The sequence below is a fragment of the Cryptomeria japonica genome, chromosome 7, assembly GCF_030272615.1.
Source record: "Cryptomeria japonica chromosome 7, Sugi_1.0, whole genome shotgun sequence".
Classification (NCBI taxonomy): domain Eukaryota; kingdom Viridiplantae; phylum Streptophyta; class Pinopsida; order Cupressales; family Cupressaceae; genus Cryptomeria; species Cryptomeria japonica.
In genome coordinates this window covers 375656924-375670412 of record NC_081411.1, presented here as the reverse complement: position 1 = coordinate 375670412, position 13489 = coordinate 375656924, and positions in this window count along the sequence as shown.

Genomic DNA, 13489 nt, shown 5'->3' with positions numbered 1-13489 from the left:
AGACATGCTCCAGAAGCACATACCACATGTAACCAATCACATTCCATAGATCCAAACATGTCGGAAGTATCCAACAGATAGTCTCTTCTGTCAATAACACTAGATCTTCTACTGATAACCAAAACCTGTCTACATGTAACCAACCATAACAGCTAGTGTTGGCATCAAGGACAAAACATCAATGCAACACATAATCAGTTCATCCATAATGCCAACATATTATTTTGAACCTATTGAATTAAAGCATTAGCTAGTTGTTGAAAATAAGTAATGGAATAAGGAGAAAAAGGGAAAATACCATTGCAAAGATTTATCTCTAAAGGTTTGGGTAAATAATTTTTCCATGATTCTTTGATCATGAGAGAAGTCACTACAAAAAGTTTGAAATGTATTCACATGAGTCAAGGGATCACCTTTTCCATTGTATAATTATAATTGGGGTATTTCCAAATTCTTAGGAGCAACTGCATGGACAATCTCATCGGATAGTGGGCTTGTTACATCATAAGTGGGAACATTAAAGTTGAACTGGGTTAACGAAGCCAATTTTCATTGTAAGGATGAAACACTTCAAACTAGGTTATTGATAGTGGCTTCAGTGGAAGATTAGAATTAGTCATATTGGATTGTGAGGGAGGAGAAACATTGTTATAGGTGGTTCTAAATTGAGAATAAGGAGGGAGAACATTATGATATGTTGGTATGGGAGATGGTTGGGAAACAAATGGAGTAGTCATAGGAGGTATATAAAAGTATGAAATAATAATATTTCCCCATGACTAACACATGTAAGATTAACATTTTGTGTGAACATAGTCATGATAGAAGATGTATATGTAGGCACACTAAGAAAGGTTGTAGTCATAGAAATAGAATGATCAACTTTACTTGTAGGATGAGAATAACCAAGAGCTTCAACACAACGTTTGATATGCATAATATTGGTATCAACAATATGAGCAATGCCATGTAACACCTCCACACCTAGCTTATCACTTTGAACCATTCTCTTCAATCCTTCAATTAAGGAGATTGTCTCACTTTTCAGGTGTTCTTGGCCTATCCATTGTTAAAGATTGTCAAATTCCATGTAAAGATTCCCCAATTGAGCATGAGTAACCCTAGTTGGGTCAGTGCAAGCAGTTGAGTCCACTTTTTGGCCAAAATGTGGAAGTGTTTGCCCCGATTTTCAGATTTTGTCACATTTGAGCTTAAATTTTGAAACACTTGGAGATTGAATCTTGGAAAAAGTTAGTAATATAAAAGATAGCCCTCTGAGTGTACTTTTGAAATATGTAACTTATTTTAATATCCACATAATAAAAAATAACTTTTGGAATGGATTTCTAAAAACTATGTTTTAAAAATGTCTGTTTTAGGACCATACCATGCATGTGTACGACCCACACTTTTTTAAAGAATTAAAATTATTTTATCAAACCCTTTTGGGAAATGGTTTGTAACTCACTGAAGATTGATGAGCATATTTTTCTGTATTTCTTTTTTAAAAAGTTTTTTTTTAATAATTTTTTAATGACTGTAATTATGTTTTTAAAAACTTCACGTGTACGACCCACATAATTTGATGTAAACTTCACATTTTTTAATTTTTAATTTTTTTAAATAGAAAAGAATTTTGTTTAGATTGATGACATGTAATTTTTTTTCAAAATTCATTAAAATAAAAAAGTTATTAAATTAACAAAATTAGTTAATATTTCAAGTTTATGGACCCGATTTAGTATAAATTAAATGAAAAATAGTTAAAATAATCAATTTTTAAATAAATTTACATATTTTGAATCTGGACAGTATAATATGAAATGGGTTTTAATTTTGAATAAAAATTCTCTAATTACAGGCACGTAAATTATTTTAGAAGATCATATTTGTGCTTTCATTCATGGAGATTTGAATTTGCAGGTCCATGTCTTAGGTGTAGCCATCCTAGGCCTATCCCGGGCCTAATCCCGAGCCAAGTGGCGGGTTGTGGAATCAACTTTCACAGAACGAGCCCCCGTTTTCAAACAAGGGCGGCTTGTGGAAAAAAAAGGAAAAATACGATTTAGAAACGAGGTACCTTTTTTAAAAAACGGGCCCTCGTTTCTAAAAAAAGGGGCCTTGTTTCTAAAAAACGGGCCCCCTTTTTGTTTAAATGCGGGCTCCCATTTAGAACAAAACAGGGGCCCGTTTATTTTTGCTTTGGGCCCCCGTTACCTTTCGGCTCGGGAGCTCGAAGCATAAATGGGCCCCCGTTTATAAGAGCATGTTTTCCAACATGTAGACTTCCGCAAAAATGTGACACATTACCTTGCACTTGCCCAGTTAGTGATTCATCATCTTCATTATGAGAAGTGTGAGGTGAATGGAGATATATGGTATTAGGTATGTCATGTGCTGAATTAGAGGAAGTACCAACACTCCCATGGAATAAATTATTTAACTTGGGCTCCATACCCTTAGTATTTAAACTTTGGGAAGCCCTAAGTCTATAACTTCTTCTCACTAAAATATTGGATGTAGAAATAAGGGTAACAAAACTCATGCACAAGAAGGAAATATTAATGCAAAGATTTGAAATCACAATGTTTTTTATAATGCAAGTTATATGTATGATTAAACAATGCAACTCTTTTGTAAAATGTTTGATTAACCAACTAATTAAGAAATGTGAATTATTAATTTGAAGATAATTGTTCTAAATCTAAAAATTATGTGTAATAAAAATTAGATCTAAGTGTCAAATTTGAGACTTATATGTAACCCATAAATTAATTTTAACACAATATCTAGAGTTTTGTCATTTTAACCTTCAAATTAATTTGATTTAAATGCAATAATACCTCTACCTCTGATCATACATGCTTTGTCATCTCCAAATCTTACTTGACCCTCATTGTATTCTTGCAGGGACATAAATTTTCTTTTATCTCCAGTCATATGATGTGAGCATCCACTATTAATTACCCATTCATCCTTATCCTCAACTTTTTCTGCCATGGCCTTTTCTTCATTTTTGATAGCCGGTTCCGGTTCATCTTCTTTTAAAACATAGAACACCCATTCCTTTCCATTGCCAGATTCACTAGCAGAGTCTTCTATCGGTTCATCTCTAGAGTCATCAGTTACTCCTTCCTCATCAGCTATGTAGCATTGTTTACTTTTCTTGAATCTATATCTGTTTTGATTAGGCTTAAATGATTTCTTAACTCTTTCCTCAAACCTTGCATTCCTTTCAAGACATCTAGATGTAAAATGACCAATCTTATTACGTGCAAAACATTTAAAAGGTGCTTTTCCTTAATACTTACTTCCAGTCGAACATTTAGGTATTCTTCTAGCAAATAAGGCTTCAAGTTGCTCAAATTCTTCATCTTATTTCCTCATGTCTTCCAGTTCTTTTGCATATAAGACTTTCCAATCACTTTTGCCGGTAGATGATGATGATGATGCATGAAAAGCTGGTTCAGACTTTACAGCTCCAGAAGATCCAAATTCTTCAAGCTCAAAAGCAGATGATTTCCCAATCAGAATGTCTCTGTTAACTGAAGAGTTTGTCATTGTTCTCAACTCATTAATTGTTGTTGCCCTCATCTTGTAAGCCGGTGGAAGGGCTCTCAAGACTTTGGAAACTATTTCATCTTCACTCAGAAATCCTCCAAAACATTTAATTCCCATAACAATCTCATTTTCTCTTTCCATAAACACAACAATTCTTTCATTATCTACCATCTTCAAGTTTCCATATCTTACCCGGTAACCATCAAGTTTAGCAATTTTGATAGTAGGATCACCTTCATTCAGAGTTTGCAATTTATCTCACATAACCTTTGTCGATGATTTATTAGTTAATCCCATGATCTGCTGATCAATAATTGCACACAAGAGGGTTTCTCTAGCTCTACAAGCATTTTCAATATTCTTGTCCAAGTCCGCAAGAGCAGGATTGTCAGATGTTGAATCATAAGGTGTTTATCCTTTCTCAGTGATCTTCCAAACATCCCTGCCAAGACATCTAAGATGAGTCTCCATTTGAATTTTCCATATCCCATAATTTGTTCCATCAAGCTTAGGGAATTCTCTTCTGAAAATAGTTGCTGGCAGATTTGACGTGTTAGCTGCCATAGGATCTACCTCAAGCGGTTAATCCTCTGCAAAAGAGGACCAAATCTCTGATACCAATTTTTAGGATAACCAGTGAACAACTGAGAGGGGAGGGGAGTGAATCACTTGTTAACAGATTATATCATTTAATCTACTTAATAATCTTTAACCAAATTAAGTATTGGTAGGGAAGAAACAAATAACGGTAAATAATACAACTTAACAATTAAAAAGATAATCAATGCAAAGAAACCATACCGCATAACACCATGATTTGTATGTGGAAAACCCGGAAAGGGAAAAACCATGGTGATAAGCCTACCCACAATCAGATGATACTTTTGCAGAAAGTATGTGATACAATAAGGGGCCTACACATGCAAGAAGACACACTCCCTAGAGCATACTACTCATTACAAAAGAGTCTCACTGACTGCAAAGAGGCAACAACCATCTCAAGATAAATGGACAACAATCCAATAGAGTGAACTACCAGAGATAGCATCTACCATGCCTGATTATAGTCCCGGCTAAGCTCACTATCAGAGGTCTTTGACCTCTTTCTTAATCCCAATTCGATCACCTATGATCGACCAAATCTCCTTTGCATATGATATTGCATTCCAAGACCACAACACTTATTCCATTCCCATGCTACGATCTACAATGAGATCTTACATCATTTTATACCAACCCTAAGGCCTAAACCAATTAGGTCGGCCACCTAAAAGATATTATAATAAGATCATGACATAAATCCATATTACAATGATATGCCATGTCGGCTTAAGACCAAAACAACAATAACCAATCCATAAAACATCCCGGCAACATGTAGAGAACATGTTATCATGATACTGGTCCATAACCTGGATAGGTACTAGACCTATTCTGGGTCCACCATGCCAAAGCAATGTCTTCAAGCAGTTCAAGCACGATCAAGGAACATCTTCAACATCCTGAAATCCACCTAGAAGCTGCACCAACACCAATGTTGCATCCTGTCAAGATTCCTTAGTCAAACCTTTGTCGATAAAATGTTCAACCTGTGCCGATAAGGGTTTACCAGAGTGTATGATAGCATCTGATTACCAAGTCAATATCATTTGACCAAGACATGTTGTAGAAGAACGTACCACATGTAACCAATCACATTCCATAGATCCAAACATGTCAGAAGTGTCCAACAAATAGTCTCTTCTGTCGGTAACACTAGATCTTCTACGGGTAACCAAAACCTGTCTACCTGTAACCAACCATAATAGCTAGTGTTGACATCAATGACAAAACATCAATGCAACACATAATAAATTCATCCATAATGCCAATATATTATTTTGAACCTATTGAATTAAAGAATTAGCCAGTTGTTGAAAATAAGTAATGAAAAAAGGAGATAAAGGGAAAATACCATTGCAAAGCTTTATCTCTAAAGGTTCGGTTAAATAAATTTTCCATGAGTCTTTGATCATGAGAGAAGTCACTACAAAAAGTTATAAATGTCTTCACATGAGTCAAGGGATCACCTTTTCCATTGTATAATTCTAATTGGGGTATTTCCACATTCTTAGGAGAAACTGCATGGACAATCTCATCAGATAGTGGGCTTGTTACATCATAAGTGGGAACATTGAACTTGAATTGGGTTAACTAAGCCAATTGTCATTGTAAGGATGAAACACTTCAAACTAGGTTACTAACAGTGGCTTCAGTGGAGGATTAGAATTAGACATATAGGATTGTGAGGGAGGAGGAACATTGTTATAGGTGGTTCTAGGTTGGGAATAAGGAGGGAGAACATTATGATATGTTGGTATGGGAGATGATTGGGAAACAAATGGAGGAATCATAGAAAGAGGTATATAATACTATGAAATAATAATATTTCCCCCATGACTAACATGTGTACGATTAACATTTTGTGTGAAAGTAGTCATGATAGAAGATGTATATGTAGACGCACTAGGAAAGGTTGTAGTCATAGAAATAGAATGATCAACTTTACTTGGAGGATGAGAATAACCAAGAGCTTCAACACAATGTTTGATAGGCATAATATTGGTATCAATAGTATGAGAAATGCCACGTAATACTTCCACACCTAGCTTATCACTTTGAACCATTCTCTTCAATCCTTCAATTAAGGAGATTGTCTCACTATTCAGGTGTTGTTGGCCTATCCATTGTTAAAGATTGTCAAATTCCATGTAAAGATTCCCCAATTGAGCAGAGTAACCCTAGTTAGTGATTCATCATCTTCATCATGAGAAGTGTGAGGTGAATGGAGATATATGGTATTAGGTGTGTCATGTGTTGAATTAAAGGAAGTATCAACACTCCCATGGAATAATTTATTTAACTTGGGCTCCATACCCTTAGTATTTAAACTTTGGCAAGCCCTAAGTCTATAACTTCTTCTCACTAGAATATTGGATGTAGAAATAAGGGTAACAAAACTCATGCACAAAGAAGGAAATATTAATGTAAAGATTTGAAATCACAATTTTTTTTATAATGCAAGTTATATGTATGATTAAACAATGCAACTCTTTTGTAACATGTTTGATTAACCAAGTAATGAAGAAATGTGAATTATGAATTTGAAGATAATAGTTTTAAATCTAAAAATTATGTGTAATGAAAATTAGATCTAAGTGTGAAATTTGAGACTTATATGTAACCTATAAATTAATTTTAACACAAAATATAGGGTTTTGTCATTTTAACCTCTAAATTAATGTGATTTAAATGCAATGAATAAAAGGTAAATTGAATTAAGTGTCTAAATATTAGATCTAAACATAAATAATGAAAAATAAGCATGAGCTATGTGTTCACCGGAATGTAAGTTGGAGAATATTAGGGCTTCAACACCTTAATTGATAGCGGATAAAGCCACTAATTTCCATGGGATCACAAAAACATTATGGGATGAGAATTGAAGTTGATTGATCCCATCCTAAAAGAACTAAATTCATATCAAGTTAATTCTTGCCTTGTTAGAGTTGAAATTGAATTGCAATTAAGGTTGAAATGCAATGCTAGATCTAGGACCAAGAATGATAAATTGAAATAAACAACAGTAACCAAATGTTTCAGATATCATGTGGAGTTGTAAACCGAGATTTGAGGAGGAAAAATGGATAGGAACCTATGGTAGAAGATTCAAGCTGAATTGTCGAGATTTAGGGGATTAGATTGCCCTTTTCCTCTGAATATTGAGGGTAGATAGACTAGATATTTTTAGGATCAAGATCTGATGCACAAAATCCACTTTGGAAAGGTCATTAAAAATTCCTGAGACTGAGGGGAGATGGTCATCTTGGTCCTCCTCTTTTCTTGCCTTCAAAATCTAAGTCTGATTGTCATCATCTACGCTACCTTATTCCCCACGCATAGCTCTTGAGACAATTCCATGTACATAGAAAAAAGAATATAGGTTTGGTTGATGGGGGTTTGCCTTAGGTCAAAAACCGGTTTAGGAATTAACCTTCAATTAAACTGATATGAAATGGAATTGAATTTAAATGTAATGCTTTCTTTTTTAGGGAAAGGCTAGATGTGATCTAAAAATAATTAAACTTGATACCTTGATGGAGTTTTCTTAAATCCTCATGCAAAGGTTTATGATGCAACGTAGAATATATTCATATAAGTTTGATCATGAATGCTTGATCTTGACTTGACCTTCTCCTTCAATGCTTAATGAATACTTGAATGCATTCTCATATAGATGAATTGATTTTGTAATTGAGAGCTCACTTATGATTTCTTTGTTACCAAATGAGGTGGGTAGGCTTCCTTTTATACCTAATTGTGCATTAAATGTTTGAGATTTTTAATCAAGCCAACATAAAGCCAAATTTACCGCCCTCATCAAGTGACCATAGTGAGGTCCTAGTTTGAGTCTTGATTGGGAGGACTAGGGTGCCCAAGGCATCCTATTCTTGTCAATTAGGACTCAAAATGGGACAAAGGCTAGGTAGGGAGTTGAAAATGTAGATTTCAAGATGGTATGAACAAATTCAAGGCAAATATTGATCATTGGATACTGGATCGCCAAGGTGAAGGCTAGGTGAGGAAAAAATTGTATAGGGATACTATTTATGATGTTGCAACAATATAATAAGAAACAAGTAGTGAAAAAAATGTTTTGTCACAAAGAAATTTAAAGTTGAAAAGTTGGTAAAGAGACATGCATGAGGAAAGAGGAAAATAATTGATGAGGAAAGAAGAAAAAAAGGAAAGACCCATTATAGTTGAAAGGATAAGAACACTATAAGATAAACAAGAGGAAAGAGGAAAATACTTTTGTCTTTTTTTTTTTAATTGGAATAAGCAACTGAATTTAAATTAGATTACAAGAGCAAATACACAAATTGAACAACAACAGCCCGCATTGCTATTTGAAAGAAAACAACATAAAAACAACCACTGGAACAAGGATGTACAATGACAAAACACTTGAACTACATGAACAAAACAGTCACACAAATAAATTTTGAGCTCCAACAATAATATTATAGATCCATGGTCAAAAGTGATAGTAATCTCAACATACAGTGAAGGGTAAACTTCCACGAAAGTGGACTCTGAATGTCAGTGCAATTGTAGATAGTCATGAAATTTTGTTGATGTTGTAGACTGAAAATTGAAGTTGTTGAAATCTACACAAAGAGACATACTATCTTGACAAACTTCATTCCATGGTATGGTGTTAGGTAATGCCTATAGCTGAACAAACTCCTTGTGTAAATGCTAGACTGAATCGAGGAGAATTGGGCATAATTTTGACTTTATGTTGTGAAAAAAGCCTTTTTGCTTGCTGATCAAGATCATCATTAGTAGTACTCTCGGTATACAAAAAGGAAGCTATGCTTAACACCAAGATATGCATATTAGAGCAAATAGTTAGAATGTCAATTTCAAGGGGAGAAATGGAATGAGACAATGCAGTTTGACATCGAATTTTCCATATGTTTTTAATTAAGATAAGCCAACACGAGTTGGTAATCAAATTATGAGCAGCAGAGAGTCTGAGAAGACCAGATCTCCATGACCAAGGAAAATGGAAAAGGGTGGGTATAGTTGCTACAAGAGCGGTCCATAAAGTCTTAACATGTGGACAAAACCAAAAACAATGTTTAAATGTTTCCACCTGCTTCCCATCGGGAGTTTAGCATGGAGCAACTTCTAGGCACTAAGTTGGGATTGTGAGTCATCTTTGGACTTAACCTAAGATGTTGCCATGATTTCCATGTGAAACTAGTAGAATTCCATAGATCCCTAAAAAAGGGAAAGACCCATTATAGACAAACGATATGAACACTATTAATGAACAACCTTTTCGTTATAATTTTTAAAAAATATTCAACATATTAAGAAAATTTTGGATTGAAAGCGAAAGACAATGAGAAACTTACAACCATTTGGAAGAACCGAGGAACAAAACATTATCACCAGCAATATAAGATGCCGGTCCACAACAAATAATCAGAAAGTACAGTAGGGGAGCATCGGAATAGACTACCATTTCTGATTGATCACATGGTGGGTGTTATAAATCAATGCGACAGAAGACTGCTCATATTTTTCTTCTTGCTCGTGATTTTGAAGCACCTTTTGAGTGCCCACTTACTGGAATGGTGAGGATTCGCGTACTATATGAAAGAGTGTGATTGCTTAGCTTTGAGATTCGGCAAGATATCATACAACCCTCAACAATTCAGTCATTGACACGCATTCATACTTTTGATGAAGGCTGGAAAAGAGTTTCAGTTTCCAGTACCTCTAACGTTATCATCTCTTATTTTGACAGGCAATACCGGGCACTGGGCATTGGGCATTGGGCATGGGGAATGGTGAGGAATCACGTACAATATGAAAGGGTGTTCTTACTTACAATCATCAATTCATTCATTGACACGCTTTCGTACTATTGATGAAGGATGGGATAGAGTTCAGTCACTCTGCCATGACAGGCAATACCGGGAACTGCCAATATTGGCCATTGGTTGAAAACGGATTGACTCTAGCAAACCCTTGATGACCTCTAATTAAAAGGAGTAAGACTTTATTTATCTAAATTAAAGAATTTAGATACACTTAGATTCAAATAATTATAAATGTTGACAGGCAATACTAGGAACTGCAAGTATTGGGCATTGGGCATGGTGAGGAATCGCGTACAATATGAAAGCGTGTGCTTACTTTACCATCATCAATTCATTCATTGACACGCATTCATGGTATTGATGAAGGCTGGAATAGATTTCAGTTTCTAGTACCTCTAATTGATTTTTCACTGTGCCATCGTCTCTGCCATTTCCTATTTCAACAGGCAATACCGGGAGCTGCCAATATAGGCCATTGGTTGAAAACAGATCGACTTTAGCAAACCCTAGAAGACCTCTAATTAAATGGAGTAAAATTTTATTTATCTAAATTAATGAATTTAGATACACTTAGATTCAAATGATTTTATATGTGAGGTAAAATGAAGGTTATTTGGTAAGTTGTTGGAAGTTCTAATTTTGATATGTAGTACATATTAGCTAGTATAAGATTTAAGTTACTCATAGGGTAAATTAAAATAAAATAAATTATTTTACATATATGAGATAGTATTATTTATCTATATTTAAATATTATTTATTATAATGATTTTTCATGTGTAAACCGTCTTGAATATTGTAGTAGGAGTTTATAAGCTATTTAGAGGTTCCCCTTGAAGTGTTAATGTGAAGATAATACAAACTAATTATGTTTCTCTCATCTTTGTGCATATGTTTGTGTGTCATCTTCATTTAATTAAGATGTAAATTACAATTTGTATCCTCCAAGATCTTTCTAGAATTAAATTTGACAATAGTCTTAAAAGTATAGGGATTTTTATGACATTGTTGTGACATTTCCCTCTCAAGATATTGATGAACAAAATATGGATACAAAAGTAGTGGCACTAGATATCTTTCTTTAGACCTAGATTTTTTTTCCTCTTACAATTAGCTTTTAAAATAATTTGTTGGCTAGAAACCCTCATTTAGGTGAGTATCTCATTTTGATACTCTATTTGAGCTAATTATTTTGACATCAAATTTTGGTAACATTTCTAGTATCAATAGTGTTTAACTATTCTTCAAGGGTGAAAATCCTCATACCAAACATGGATTTCTTTTTTAATCAATTAGTGATGAATTTCTCCAATTATAGTCTTGTATAGAGACATGTTTGACTAAGCTAGACATGCTTGGTAATATGGATACACATATGGAGGAGATAGACAAACTTATTGATATGAAGAATTGTTGGGATTACTTGCTTCCATGTTTACAAGCATTTCCAACAAGCTTAAAATAATACATCTAAACGAGTTAAAATTCTAACACGAAAGGATTTTCCAGTTACCAAAATCTACGCCAAGAGTATGAGTACCTAAAATGCATTTTCCAAATTTGATAGTAAAGACACTCCTATTTGACTATATAAAGTAGAGTAGTATTATATAATCCATCAAATTATAATAGGTTAAAAGATATCTATATATTTTTGTATATAGGAAATTGATGAAATTAGAAAATTAGGTGAATTAATTAATAATTTTTCATTCATTAATTAATTCACAAAAAGAGGGGAAATTAATTAGCCAATTAAATAAATATTTAATTGTAACAAGAAGACTTAGGATAAATAAATAAATTATTTAACCTAGAGAGAAAATGACAATCAAGATTAAATGAATAAATCATAAAATCCTAGAAATAAGAGGACAAGGAATTAGGTCAAGACAACAAGAAATTAATGTCGATTCGATCATGATTTTGATTGACAAAGGACCAATGTTGATAAATGATTGAGATTGATAAAGAGATCAAATTGATAGGTGCCAATTGACATGATTGAAGAGGACAACGATCGATGACGAATCGATCGCAAAATGACAAGATTGACAAGGACGAAGATCGATGACGAATTGATCGCAAGATGACAAGATTGACAAGAACGAGGATTGATAACGAATCAATCGCAAGATGACAAGATTGACAAGAGGACAAGGATCGATGACGAATCGATCGCAAGATGACAAGATTGACAAGAGGACAAAACCCTAATTCTATCATCGATTAGGATTGACGATGTCCAAAATGATGATAAATGAGCACACACATTGATGCGACAGGATAAGATCGACCAAAATCATGATTGAAGATTATTATCGACAAAACCAAATTCAAAGCGAGACAAATGAAGGATGCAGAAGAAAGACTCGATGCTCGCAAATGATAAAGACCAAGTGCGCAACATAGAAGAAATGTTAATGCGACGCAAAAACCCTAAAATAAGGCAATGCGCCAATGTTAAAGTATGACTCCACAAGCGTTGACCATTTTTAGATGTCTACATTTTGCCCCTCTTTGAGATTTTAAACGTTGTTTCAAAGAACAATAATGAAAATGCCCTAGACAATAACAATGACATATACATGCCCCCTCGAGGAATTGGCCGGAAACATCCAGAAAAGAGGCCAATTGATCGATAAGAATGATAGAAAATGATAGGATCAAACGGACTGCCAAGACTGACGGAAGAAATTTTAGTAAGAAGAAATTAGACAGAGGACAGTTAAAGATGAATAAAAACTTGCTTTCACCAATGCATAGAAGTAGGTGAGACCTTTATTTAATGTAGCAAAGCGGATGCAGAGCATCATGGCATTGAAGGCCAAAGCTGAAATGCAACCCTTTTTGCAAAAGACAGACACATCGCACACAAGGAATGAGTGAATCATCCTAGGGTGCATACATCAAGGGTCGAGGTATGTGCGGCGTTCACAAAGCGAATGTACTTATCACAGACACCCAATGATATAGTTGCCCCAGTTTGTGACAAACATTCCACAAACAACAAACATAACAAAAAAGAGGAAAGGGACCATGAACCATCCCGGTCACTCTAAATCACGTAGTGACATCATCGAGCAACATAGGAACATGATCAAAGCCAAAGATAAATCAATAAAAAGATAAGATGCACAAATTCAACCAAGCGAAACAAACATTTTGATCGTCATTGTCAAAAGTGAAAAACAAGAATGATCATGCTGTCTGGTTTCAGGGAATGCGGTACCCCATCTAAGACAGGACACAGTCTGGTTTCGAGTATACCACACACTGCATAAGACCCATGATAATAGTGGCAAGGACAAATGATATTGATGTTGATTGATTGATATGACAATTTTGATCAATTTGAATGTTTGGTTTGATTGAAAAGTTCATTTGTTAATGTGTGATTTCAGTTAAAGCACAATGTTGTAACATGTTATCTATTTGTTGTCTACACAAATGTTTGATCGATTTGTCATTGGATGTATGCTCAGCGATCT